At 46.7% G+C, this 10,582-nt stretch overlaps 1 long non-coding RNA gene across 2 annotated transcripts; it reads left to right on the top strand.

Annotated features, from left to right (window-relative positions):
• The first annotated feature begins 859 nt into the window (after positions 1-859).
• On the top strand, positions 860-6,533 carry LOC121150078. Of its 2 annotated transcripts, XR_005882926.1 has the most exons (3): positions 860-1,371; positions 2,166-2,401; positions 6,434-6,533. It is a non-coding gene; the product is annotated as an uncharacterized LOC121150078 (long non-coding RNA). The 2 variants fall into 2 exon arrangements; XR_005882925.1 differs by lacking the exon at positions 860-1,371 and having other exon boundaries at positions 1,884-2,401.
• Positions 6,534-10,582: the final 4,049 nt, after the last annotated feature.

The following is a 10,582-nucleotide window of genomic DNA, read 5'->3' as shown; positions in this document are numbered from 1 at the left end:
TAAGGTGGAGGCAGTGTCCCCTGTGTGTGCAGATCAGAGCTCCGCTGAGTATCTGAGTCCCCTTCCCTGGGTGAGGGCACCCTGCAGACCACTTCAGCATCTTGGGAACCCACCGTACCTCCAGCCCGAACCCGGGATCCAGCTCCTGGATTCCCAGACAGTGAGCTCCTGGACTGCCCAGCCTCAGTGCAGGCCAGCAGGGAGGTGTATGTGTATGTATGTGTGTATATGTATGTAGGTGTGTATATAAAAATTTACAACACATAAAATTTCCAGCTGCACCCTGATTCATCTGGCTTGTTATGTTTGGGGAGAAGATTATTGTAAGGTTCTCCCAACCCCCAAGAGAGGGCTGGACCCCACCCAGTCAGCTCACTGACCAATGACAAGATTTCCGCTATATAAATGTTTATAGTGCTTCAAGGTTTGAGTCCTCCTTCCAGCATAGAGAGAGTCATTTTTTTTTCCTTCTAAATTTCCCATTTTCTTGGCCCCTCCTACTCACATAGCCTGTTCACTTAGACTGATGCCTACCTAATGCTGTGATATTGCCACCTCACAGAGACATACCCCACAGCCTTAACTGGATGATATGGATGGAGGTCCATTTGCACCTGCGAGCAGCCAGCTGTGGTGACAGGTGCAGGGCATGGAAGGCGGCATGTCCGGGTGCAGGTGTAGGTGCAGGGTGGTGAAGGGAGCAGGTCCTCAGAGTAAATGTGGGGGGTGACTCAATGTGTAGGTCCCTTGAGTTCCTGACGCTTGGACAATGTGCACACCTCCCTTGTCAAAGTGGTGACCATCTCACTGCCTGCACTTCCATGGAGGGAAGACACTGTTCCTAGGTGTGTGGTAACTTGTGGTTCAGGCAAAATGCACATCCTGAAGGTGGTGGGTTTGGAGCTGGGATGAATCTGCCCACCTGTTCGCAGCTCTGCCCCAGGATTCCTCGGATCTGGCTGAAGTCACTCTCCCTGTTGACGCAGACGTGCTTGAAGCTGAGCTAAAGAACACCTTACCCCCTAGCCTGGCATGCCTAGCTTTCAGGACTTGGCAATGGAAATGACTGACCTCTGGTCTCGCTTTTCTGCTTTTCAGTGCATGAGGTGAAGATCCAGATGCAGGAAAGCCTGACCTTGCTGAGGAAGCCCTGCCTCTCCCACTCCACCTGAAGCTAAGAATGCTGCACAGCCTTGGGAAGGTTTGAGCCTGGTTGCTCTCAGTTCTTCCCAGCGTGGATGCGTTCCTGCCTTTCCCAGCCTGCAGGAGTCAGAGGGCGCTGTGCAAGCACACTGAGTCAAGGCCCAGTGGTGATGGTGGCAGCAGTGGTTGGCCATGGATGAGGCTGGTGGCCCTGAGGAAGACTGCTGGGTAAGTGAGGTGGCCCGGAGGTATCCCTGTCCTCATCTGCTCCCTGTTAGGGCCTGGGCCTTCCTTAGAGTCCGTGTGGGGTAGAAGGTCCCTGAACTCAGTTGTGGGAGTTGTGGCTGTAAGGTCTTGAAGGTATCTGGAGCAAGTGTGGGCCAGGTGGCTGCCAGCTCTAGGTGCTCCGTGGAAGCCTAGGTCCCTGAAGGCCTGTCTCTTCCTTGGGGATTGACTCGGTTTTGAGAAAATCTGATTGACTTGGGCTGCGGGGTGGTCACTTTCATTAGCTGTGATGGGGGCAGGGCAGGGCAGTGGGGAGCACTGTAGCCCCTTGCAGAAGATCCAACGTTCTGCTCCATCTTTAGTTTGCTGGGATTCTGACAGAGAAGGCAGTGCAGGGTTTGTGGTGCAGGAGGAGGTAGCCAGCAGGGTGGGTCCCCGTTTTTCTCTTGACTGACAGGGTGCTTGCTGTGTGCCCTGCTATCCTGGTGCATATGCACACCTGGTGTGTGTGTGTGCTTTCATGGGTCAGATGTGTGGGGTTTGAAATTTTATTTGTTTGAAAAACCAACTAAACAGTTGAACTAAATCAATCAAGTGAACAAGCCAAAATGGTTGGTTAATTAATTAAATCAGCTTATTGATTGAATGAATTGATGAACTTGTTAGAGCAGATGAGTGAGAATCTGAGAGGCCTGCAGAAGGCAGGCCCTGGAAGCTGACTAGGAAGCCTGTCTGCCAAAGGCCTGGTGAGCAGTGACAGTGATCAGAAGCTGAGAAGATGTGCCTGTCTTTTGTAGCCCTGCACCTGAGGGAAGAGGTGTCAAAAGTCAAAAAGAAGGACTTTGAGCACTTGCTGATAGAGGTGATGCAGATGTGGGACTTTCTGCTCAGGATCCTCAATCAGGAAGTCCTGGAGAGTTGCTCCAAGTTGAAGATTGTCAACAAATTGAGTCTCCCTGCATCCCTAGTGGGCATCAGCTCGGGGGTGTGTAATTCATTCATTGCTGGTTCAGCCTAGATGAGCAGCTACTAAGTCAGTACAAGTGACTAGAAAGGATAGTTAAGCATTGGTGGGTGCTGGGCAGAATTGGGCTGCTTTCTGAAGCACCTGCCATGGCCTGTCTCTCTCTCTCTCTCTCTCTCCTTTCTTCTGGCTCTCCTACCCATCAGAGCACATTTAGGTCTTTACTAATTGGAGAAAATGAGGTCCTTTCCTTGCATAAATGAAGGACTTTGCTGTGTGGACAGCTGGCATGGAGTTACTGGCTGGGCCATGTGTAGTGCAGACTTTGACTCACAGTGGAGCTGATGTGAGAAATAGCCTTCCAGGATCCTGCTGCCATCGGAGATTACCCTAAGGGAGATTTGGACCTGGCCTGTCTGGGATGACAGTAAGATGAAGGTGGTCTTTTGTGGTTAAGGCTACTTTACCAGGCACTGTTTGACAGGCCCCCCCGGAGTGTCGGTCTGAGCAAGGAGATGTCAGGGGTCAAGAGTGTGAGTTTCTGGGTTGAGCAGGTGAATGAGCCTGCCAGCATGAAGCCAGAGGTAGAATGTTGGTAGTGCTATGCGACAACAGCCTTATGCTCTAGGGGTCAATTTTTTTCTTTTTTTTTTTTTTTTACATTTTATTATTATTATCATTTTGTGATACAGTTGCATAGGCTCCTGGCATTTCCCTTATCCCCTCCCCAATTCCCTCCCCCCACCTAGTTCCTCTATATCATTACTAACATATAGTTCTTCCTACACAGTAATATGTCCATCATTGCAGGCATGGACAATGGCAGAGTCCAGAATCCTATTGTCAAGATATAGTAAAACAGTTTCATTTTAAGTCCATCTTTGACTGGAGGCAGAAATGCATCCTACACTGCATCCTCACATCTGGATGTTAGTCTCCATTTTGCAGCTAGTGTACATCCCCTTAAATAGAAAGTCATGATACAAAGTCAACAATAGAATAATTAGAAGTTTACAATGCCAGGAAGTTAAATGACATGTTACTGGATATGACTGTCTCCATTACACAACTACTGTACAGCCCCTTAATTGAAGAGCCAAAAAACAAAATCAACATCAGGGAGAAATAGGATATTAACAACACCATGAAGTTAAACAACATGCTATTAAATGACTAACATGTAGCTGAAGAAATGAAAATCAAGAACCTTCTTGAAGAAATTGATGCCACTGCATGTTCTACGAGTCATTGAATGATTTAATCAGAAGAAAGTGTTTTGAAGAGATGAAACCAACAGAAAAGAACAAAACCCATGCAACATAGTTTCTGCTGATCTTTGTTGGTGAAGTGTGTCTCTTCCAGACAATAGACAGACGGGTTTTGTTTTTTAATCCAGTCTACTCATCTATGATGTTTGATTGAGCTTAAACCGTTTACATTCGGAGATTAATATGTATGGGTGGTACTTTGGTCCTGTCATTTTAGGAATGGGCTGTTCGTTGGTTTAGTCTTCTGTTGTCATTTTACTGGGATATTCTTCCCATTTGCCTTTGGTTTTGTTTGGTGCTAGGCCTCTTCTCTGTCAAGAGAACATCTTGAAGTGTCATTTGTAGGGCAGGTTTGAAAGAGGCAAATTCTTTTAACTTCTCTTTACTGCAGAACAGTTTTAGAAAGGCACTATTATGAGACCAAATATAAGAGTTATGGGAGTCCCAGAAGGTGCAGAAAGAGAAGCTGAGTTTGCAAATGTGTTTATTGAAACAATAAAGGAAAATTTCCCTAATCTAGAGAAAGAATTGGGAAACAACATCTAGGAGGGGCAGAGAACTCCCAACAGGCTTGACCAGAAGAGATCTTCACTAAGATAACCTCAGGCTTCCTGGCCTGTGGTTGCAGAAATGGTCTTTTAAGACAAGGGTCTATGGGGGCAGAGAAGGCCTCATGCAACAGGACCTTTGGGTAAAGTAATGGCCTCACCCATCTGGGTCCTGTGAGTATAGATGTGGTCTCGCAGAAGAGGGATCTGAGCTTGCAAGGATGGCATTGTATGACACGGGCCTGTGGGTATGGGATGGTATCCCACCACATGAGCCTGTGGAGTTTGGTGTCAGGTTCCTTTGGAAGTGGGTTGGCGTTGCCATGCCAGGGCCTATGGGTGCGGGGCAGCCCTGGTGTGATTTTGGCCCGTGTGTGTGGATTAGCTCACCATCTGGTGCCTGTGGGTTCAGAGATGGCTTTGCATTGACAGGGTTCTGTGGATGAAGAGATGGCCTTGCGCAACAGGGGCCTTTGGGTTCAGGGTGGCCTCACATGCTAAAGGCCTGGGGCAGGCGGGGGGGGGGAGGGGAGGGAGGCAGCACTGTACAAAAGGTGTCCATGGGTGTGGGTTGGCCTCTCATGCCACAGAGGCCTTTGGGTGCAAGGAAGGCCTCATGTGTTGGGCTCATAGGTGCAAGTACGGTCTCTGTGTGCATGGCCTGTATGTTCAGGACAGCCTTGTGTGATGGGAGCCTGTGGGCTGTAGGGTAAGGGACTTTTGGGTACAGGGACAGCCTTGCCTTTTAAAAATCTTGTGGGTGTGGGGTAGGGCTAGTAAGACCTTAGTCCATGCATGTGTTGACAGCTCCCATGTTGAGGGCCTCTGTGTTCAGGGACAACCTAATCCACCTGGGTCCTGTGGGTACAGGACAGCCTCTCATGCCATGGGTGGGTGCAGGTTCTGCCACAATGACAAGGGTTTGAGGGAGCAGGGGTGGCCTCATGTGTCCAGGGCCTATGCATGTGGGGATAGCCTCGTTGGTGCAGGGCTTGTGGGGTCAAAGATGACCTCACCCATCATTTTTGTGGGTGCAGGGATGGCCTCAAACAAATGGTGCCTGTGGGTGTGGGGATGACTGTGTGTATGCAGGGTCTTTGGGTGCTTAGACTGCCTCATGCAACAGTGAGCTGTAGGTATAGGGATTACAACACATATCTGGGACGTCTCTTGTGGAGATGGCCTTACACGTCCAAGGCCTGTGGGTGAAGTGACATCTTTATATATCTGTGGCCTGTGTTTGCATGAGAGGTCTTAATGGGTTGTTGGATGACCTTGTAGGTCCAGGGTCCATGTAGTCAGGATGGACTTATGTGTGCCAGGATGGCCTCTTGCGAGAAGGACCTGTAGGTGCAGCATGGCCTTGCACTACCTTGGCCATTGGTTGTAGATGTGTCCTCCTCTGACAGAGGCTGTGTGTGCCTGATGGCTTCCTGCAACTTGGTGCTGTGATCCAGCATGGCATCAAAAATTGGCCCCTGTGTTTTCTGGGAATGCCTAGAAAGCAAGTGTCTGTCGGATCAGTTACAGTCTTGAGTGACCCAAAGGGGTTTTGGATGCAGGCATGGTCCTGCATGAAATGAACTTTTGGTTGCAAGGAAGGGTTTATGCAACAGGGGCCTTATTGTGCAGAAATGATCTCATGTGACAGGGGCTGTTGGATCAGGATGACCTTATGTGACAGCACCTGTGTATACAGGGAAGGCCTCACATGACATTTGTCTTGTGTGCAGGCATTGCCTCACATGATGGTGACCTGTGTGTGCAGGGAGGGCCACACAATGAGAGTGGCTTTTGGATGCAGTGATAGCCTCATGTGACAGACAGGTCGTTTGCATGCAGAGCTGACTTGATGGGTGTGCGATCTGTAGATGCAGGGTGGCCTCTAACAACTGGGTCTGTGAGTACAATGATGACCTTGTGTGACAGAACTGTGGCCTAGGATGACTTCACATGACATTGGCCTTCAGTTCCATAGATAACCTTGTGTGACCGGAGCATGAGGATGCGGGGATGGTCTCACGTTACAGGGATGTGTGGGTAAAGGATGATCTCCTGAGTCCATGTTCTCTGGCTACAGGGATGGCTCACAAGGCAGAGGCCTTTTAGTTCTGGGATGGACATCCCACTTGGCCCAGCAACCCCCAGAGCAGGTGATCACGCTTGCTTGCTTGCTGGGCCAAGTGGGATGTCCACCTTGGATGAAGAAGTGTCTCAGGGAATGGATCGAATAAGGAGGCACGGTGGACAAAAGTGTCCCTAACCAACCTCGTTTGTTTCTGCAGGGAGTCCAGCAAGCAAGCATTGCATGCCACATTCTCTCAGCCACTTCTTCAGTAGAGTTTTCTGGGTCCTGATCTGTACAGAGGGACAGGCAATGGGCAGGTGAGTGCTGTGAGAACCCAGGACTGGAGAGACCAGGGTTTTGCATCAGAAATGAGGCTTCCTGCCTCTGTCCTTTGGCATGGTCCCTGGACTGGGTCAGGGCTCCGAGTGGAAGTGCACAGGTGCCATATCCTCAGAAGGCAAGAGGATGCCTGTTAGTGGGTGGTCCCTTCCAGCCTCTTTCCCAGGTGGGCACATGTGGAATGGAGCTCCCAGATTCCTCCCACCCTTTGAGTGTCATGATAGACCAGCTAGCTGCCTGATGGCACTTGGACACTGACGGGCTATCCTCATGATTTGCCTCCGTTACCGTGGATCAGCTGCTGAGGCTCAGGCCTGGGCTGGCTAGCTGCCGGGTCAAGGGGGCACACTGCAGTCACCTCATGGAACTGCACCACGAGGACCTTGGGAAGAGCTTGGCAGTGAGCACCACAGCTTCCCAAGTCCTGAGTGTCTGCGCCACAGCCCCAACCTTCCTGGCTGTATAGCCCAAACTACAGCACAGGGCCTGAGGCCCCGTTCCATTCTCCAGGCCCAAACACTTTTATTTTCTGGGTGTGTGGGGCCTCCCCAGGTATAGCACCTGCCCATTTCAGAGAGCCTTCCACCAAGATGGAGGGTGACTCCCAGTGGCAGTTGGACTATTCCATTTATGAGGAGGGGTGAGCTGGTGGCGAGAGGGTGTGTCACAGGCTCTGGTGGGATGGGTTCAGACCTGTATTATGCTGGGATAGAAAGTGTACCAAAGGGGCCATCATGATGCCCTAGCAGTTGTGTGTTGTGGCACCACAGGCCTGTGGGATCCATGTTCCCTGGCTCTCCCTGGTCCCCCATAGCTGGCTCTGCAGTGGTACGCTCCAGTTGCCAGGAGTGGATTGTAAACAAAGCCAGTATTCTTCCCACGGAGGCTGTGGATGGTGGTAGTGGATATTTAACCCTCTTCTCCGTGGATGGAGCCCCCCGGGGCCACCCCACATTTATATGTGGGGTGGTTCCAGGATGAGCTACATGAAGTGAGTCTGGGTGCCCTCAGGGTTATGTAATCTGAGCCAGTGTGGTCTCAGGGTCTGAGGCCAGCCCTCACTGTGGCCAGGTGTATTGTGTGGTTTGCTCCTGTGGTAGAGCAGGACCTGGGTATCAGGAACTTGGTCTACTGGACAACACAAAGTATGGGAATGGTTCTTGAGTTCCAAATGAAGTAGCCTTTTTGTTTTAAAGTTTGAGCGGGGGTCAGTGACACATGGTCCTTCCAACTCTGACAAAGTTAAGGGCAGAAATCCCTAAATCCATGTAGTGATGAAACCTCTTGTCTTGAAAGGACAGCTGAGCTAGCTTCAGAGTTTGGGATTATAATTCATCATCTTCCAATAAAGAGTGCCCCTGAGAGATGCTTTTAAGTGAGATTGTTTACCCTCTTTTATCTTTGTCTTGTTAACAGAGATGATATTGTTAAAGGATAGCGATTATGAATTCCCAGAGGTTTTTTTGTTTGTTTGTTAGCTTCAGTTTATTATTAGGTAATAGATTTTTCCTGCTTCAGTATTCATGGTAGTAGTTGTTGGCATGTTAAGTGGTATTTCTCTTGCCATGTTTTATTACACACTCTTATTGTTTTGAAAGACCATTTAAACATTGAGGCAGTTGTAATTATTCTGTTTATTCATTTATTGTACTGTAGGTGTGTGTGTGTGTTTGTTGTCTGAGCACCAGCATCAAGCTGTGCAGGGGGAGAGAAGACAAAAATGAGTATAAAACACTAGTATAAAGAATCAAATGCTTACTGAAGCATACACACAACCTGCTAGGGAAATTGAAGGTTGGAAGAGATGGTATTTTCTTGGATGAGGGAAGTCTTTAGGCTGAGGAGCTGGTTTAAGCAGTGGAGGCATGAAGCACAGTGGTGCATGAAGAGAAAAGCAGCTGTGTTAGTGGAGAGTGGGCTCAGGAACTGATGTGTTGGCGTGCTTGCTAGGGACATAGAGTCCAAGTGCTGTAGGTGTTGGGGAGCTGGTTGAAGCCTTTCCGGGAGTTAGACTTGGGCCTTCCTGAGCCTAGGTAAGGATGTAGGTTAGATGTCAGAGAAGCAAAACTCAAGATAGAACTGAAGTGAGTGATAACAGAGTGGTAGGGCTAGAGGAGGAAATAGTGAGTAGGCACATAGTTAGGCACTAAAAGTTAAAATGAGTATTACTTCATTATTAGATATGAAGGAGGAGAGAAAGAAGGAATCTGGAGTAAAACTGCCAGCTTTCTGGCTCTGGCAATCTAGGCATCCCAACGAGAGGACTAATTCTTTTTCTGCCTCTCAAAAAATTATCAGGCTTATTTACTTGGTATATATTAAATAAATATATAGAGAGCAGCCTGGCTGCGAGGATTAGAGTTATAAAAAAGATCTTGGAGGGGAGAATACTTGGTAATACTTTGCATTTGATGTTCTGACTTCAGTATCATGTGTCTAGCCATAAAATTCCTTTGTCTTTTCGACTTCTCTAGACTCAGGATTGTCTTTATGTCAATTTGGAGAAATCTCTCCATTTAAGAGTCAGTTTCTCTTTTTGAAGTACTATTGTTCAGATATTGGCTCTCCTTTTATTTTTTCAGTTTTTACTTTTTTTGAAGATTTATTTTTTATTGGAAAAAATAGATTTGCAGAAACAAGAAGAGGGAGAGGAAGATTTTGCATCTGCTGGTTCACTCTCAATAGTGTCACCACCATAGGTGATGCTGGCAGGGACTGAGCTGATCAGAAGCCAGGATCCAAGAGTTTATTGTGCGTCCCACATGGGTGCAAGGTCCCAAGACTTTGGACCATCATTCAGTGCTTTTTTTGTTTTTTGTTTTTGTTGTTGTTGTTGTTTATCAAGTTTGGATGAAGTTTGAATCGAGCATCCAGGCCATAAGGATGGAGCTGGGTCTGGGTGGGAAGTCGAGCAACCAGGGCAAGAACTAACATCTGTGTGGGATGCTGAGTTCTAGCAGGCAAAGGATTAGACAGTTGGGCCATCCTTTTGGCCACCTGGTTTTCCTTTAAGCTTGAGGAGCTTCCCCAAATAATGTTCTGACTTACTAGTTTACTTTATATTTGTTTACATTTGTAGGATTGTATTGTAGCCTGCTTTTTCTTGTTTAATTTTATCTGTATCCTTATTCTCTAGATGAATTCCGTTTCCTTTTATCTTACCTTTCAGCCCTCACTAAGCTCTTAAACTGGATTTTTCCCTTGCTTTATTATTTGTTAAAGAGAAAGATCAAAGAAGAAGAAGATTTGCTTTACTGTTTTCTTTAGAGTAGTTGAGACATGTGTCCAATTGATAATATTTCTCAGGTTTGAGTATTAGCATTAGGAGCTATGATAATAGAATTGCCTGAAAACATTTGTCTTAGGGCCAAATATGTTTAGGGAACAATAGGCGGAGTGAAATGAAACAGGAATCTTTACCAAAAACCATTTCAGAGCTGTTGACATAATATATACTTTAAATTTTTGATAAGAGGACATTAATGTGTAGTTTTTCTCATTAGAGCATTTGTCTTGCGGAAATCACTTGTAATATTTAATTGGCAGAGGTAAAATTAAATTTACATATGCTTATTAGCTATATATATATATTTGCCTTAACATATTTTTTTGTTAAAAATTTGTTTCAGATTGCAAGCAGGCTTTATGTAGGTAAGCAGTCTTTTTCCTATTTTAGGTCTCATCAGTTTTCTGCATAAAATTAAAAACTTACATTTTATCTTTTTTTTTTTTTTTTTTTTTAGTAAAAAAGAAAAAGCTTGCTGTAGAACACTCTGGACTAATAAAAGAAAATTGTGATCTACTTGACAAACCTAACTTTCTAGAAAAAGAGGTAAGAGTTTTGAAAACAAAAATAATTAGAGTCAGGAAATAGTATTTATATGTAGATAGTTTTGTGTAAACAGTTGATTTGGAGTGTATGGGCATTATGCTGTTCCTCACTTCAATGCTTAACAAATCTTACTAATTTTAGCCATTTTGTTAGAAGTGATGTGGTCCCATTGTGGATTTACTCCATGTTGTCCTA

This window comes from Ochotona curzoniae, unplaced genomic scaffold, assembly GCF_017591425.1.
Source record: "Ochotona curzoniae isolate NIBS_2020 unplaced genomic scaffold, NIBS_Ocur_1.0 contig_2021, whole genome shotgun sequence".
NCBI lineage: Eukaryota > Metazoa > Chordata > Mammalia > Lagomorpha > Ochotonidae > Ochotona > Ochotona curzoniae.
The sequence above is the reverse complement of the archived record's forward strand: the minus strand, read 5'-3'. Positions and strand labels throughout refer to the sequence as shown.